Consider the following 3,099-nt stretch of genomic DNA (forward strand, 5'->3'; position numbering starts at 1 on the left):
ACACCCAGCAGCGCTGCTGATGCCTGAACGGTATGTGGAATGAAGTGGGCGGGCATCGGGAGGCCACTATGGCATGGGGCAAGCACTATGGGCAGTCTATCTGAAGTGTACCCGGCGTATAAGACGACCCCCCACTTGGAGGCATATTTTTCAGGGCCAAAAAATCGTCTTATATGCCGGCAAATACGGTATTATTTATGAGACAATAGGAGGCAATTATAAGTTATTAAACAGGAATATAATATGATCACAAATGTACTTAAATTAGCCAAATCAGTGTTTTGGAGGGGGTTGGAGTCCAGGAAACCAGGTAGGGAGTCATAGCAGTAAGTAGGCATGAGGTCCAAAGACCTTGAGAGTTTGGTCAAGAACTAGGATAAGACACATCAGCTCCCAAGAAGGGTTGGCAAATTTCATGAAAAAAGGGAGTGGTCATTAATGGGAATTATGCCAGAAAGGTCAACCAGAATAAGATTGAGAAAAGTTTTGGTAATAATCATTGAATTACAACTCAACATCTAAAGTAAAGATTCATGAGTCCCTCCTGATTAAACATGATTGGATTAAAAAAAAGAAGGAGGGTGGGGAGGGAAAAGGGTAAGGGAGGGAAGGGAAAGGAAAGGAGGGGAAGAGAGGGGAAGGGAAGGGAGGGGAGAAGAGTAAATAAATCTCCCATGCAGAAGTCCAAATAATTTATGTACATACTCCATCCTTAAGGAGGAGCACAAAAACACCTTCACCTTTTAACTGTGTGCTGCACACAATGGATGACTTCTTTCCAAAGAGTTCAGTGTGGAAAGTTCGGGGGAGGGAATAAATTTACAATGGAGAAACATAAAAAACACTACCAGTACTTGTACCAGGTGATCCAAGTCAATAGCAACAGTCATAAATGTTGTTGACAGTATGTACGCTTGGTATGATGCCATGAAAATGACACTTAAGCACTGTAGACTTCCTACCAAAATCCATAGCGCAAGTCTAATCATCACAAAACCCTCAGTTAAATTCCAAGATAAGGCATCCTACAAAATCTGACCAGTTTTCCTCAAAGCTCATCAAAAACAAGGAAAGTGAGAGACTCACAGGCAGGGAAACCTAAGGTGACATAATGACCCAATATGCTTTCCTGGATGTGATCCTGGAACAGAAAAAGTCATTAGGTAAAAACGAAGGAAATCTGCATAAACTGTGGATTTTAGTTAATAGTAATGTAGCGATAGTGTGTGTGTTTTTTTTTGGGGGGGTGTTATAGGATGATTTTTTTTATTGTACTACTGCATTTACAAAGAAAACAGACAATGCACTCAGTACAAAGAATAAAAATGTATTTGGGGTTTTATTTTTATTGTCAGCGACTAGAAACCCTTTAGTGAGATCATGACAATATGACAATATTATGGCTATATTCAGTAAAGGTACATGGGGTAATTGCAAGATCAAATTCTACAGCTGCTTCTTTCTATGGCTTTCAATTCATCTGGCTCCTGAAATGATAGGGAGACAGCATTTATTTGTTGGAAAACATTTCCTAAGTGAAGTTATAGGTTCTTAATTTTTTTCATGTCATTTGTTAAAATGAGGTCTTCTATTTGTGTGTGTATATATGTTGATTATTTCACTTAAATATCATGACCAGAATTTCTGTAATTTCATAAACTATTATTTCACAGTGTAGAAAAGAATTCAGTTGTAGTAACTCATATATATGTATTTATAGTGTCCCAAAAATGAATAAAGGCAGTGTTTATTAAAATACATTTCATTTTCAAAATTGAGCTATCAACTGTTAAAGTGTGTATACATTTTTGGGGGACATTCTGTCCCAAAAACCCGAAGTGAATTAGAATTGCTAAAGACTTTTCCCTGCTATTGTTTGCTGTAATCTGTTCTCTTTATTCTTGATAGGTTGCTAAATGGCCTCACTCTTAGTAATATATTAATATATTAGTTAATAGTAATGAGTGTGGGAGTTAATAGTAGGGGAAACTGGGCGTGAGACTATAGGGAAATTCTCTATCATTTTCATAATTTTTTTGTAAACCTAAAACTTTCAAAAAATAAAGTCTCTTTTTAAAAAACATTCAGGGTAATGCAATTTTGGATCTATTAAATTAGTAATAATGTCGAATAATATTTTAAGTAATATTTAAATGTCCAGATGCTAGTGAACATATGATGAAATTGGATGGTGCATACATTGCTAATGGCTAATGTAAATTGAAAAAACTTTTAGGGGAAGGACCTAAATTTTATAAGCATACCAAGAAATTACTCAAAAACAAGATATAAAGCCCTGGCCAGGCATCTCAGTTGATTAGAACATAGTCCCAATACACCAAGGTTTTGGGTTTGATCCCTGGTCAGGGCACATACAAGAATCAACCAATATGCTAACTGTCTAATCGTCTGGTCGGCCATTCAACCAATCAAAGCATAATATGCTAATAATATGCTAAGGCCGCTCAACCGCTCGCTATGATGTGCACTGACCACCAGGGGCAGACAGTCAATCGGTTGACCAGTCCGTATGACATGCACTGACCACCAGGGGTCAGACGCTCCAACCAGCAGGCTAGTTTGCTGCTAGGGTTGGGCCTATTGGGATTGAGTGAGACGGGCCAGACATGTCCTGGAGGCCTCTCATGGTCCCTCCTCGGCTGGCCAACCTCCTGCATCCCTCCCCTGCCCCAATTGTGCACCGGTGGGGTCCCTCAGCCTGGCCTGCAACCCCTCACAGTCCAGGACCCCTTAAGGCAGCGGTTCTCAACCTGTCCTGCAGGCCAGGCCAAGGGACCCCACTAATGCACAAATTTGTGCACTGGGCCTCTAGTATATGAATAAGTGGAACAAGTCTCTCTGTCTCCCCTTTCTCAAATCAATCAGTAAATAAAAAAATACAGATAGATATGTATACTCACACATATACATAAATATATTCGCTGCAATGTTATTTAAAAATAGAAATCTAGCTATAAGGGGCTGTTTAAATAAATTACGATATATTAGTTCAATAAAACGACAGTTTTTAACTTGTGTTCTGAAGATTCCCCCATAATCCTAGCCCTTTCTGTGTGTGTGTGGGGGGGGGGGGGGGGG

The 3,099-nt window shown here is 39.4% G+C and overlaps 1 protein-coding gene across 1 annotated transcript in view; it reads left to right on the forward strand.

Annotated features, from left to right (window-relative positions):
* Positions 1–3,099, forward strand: part of LOC102754581 (chromosome unknown open reading frame, human C12orf4) — a 55,579-nt gene that overhangs the window by 50,344 nt on the left and 2,136 nt on the right. The gene's annotated exons all lie outside the window — the stretch shown is intronic.

Source organism: Myotis davidii, unplaced genomic scaffold (genome assembly GCF_000327345.1).
Source record: "Myotis davidii unplaced genomic scaffold, ASM32734v1 scaffold1373, whole genome shotgun sequence".
Lineage (NCBI taxonomy): Eukaryota > Metazoa > Chordata > Mammalia > Chiroptera > Vespertilionidae > Myotis > Myotis davidii.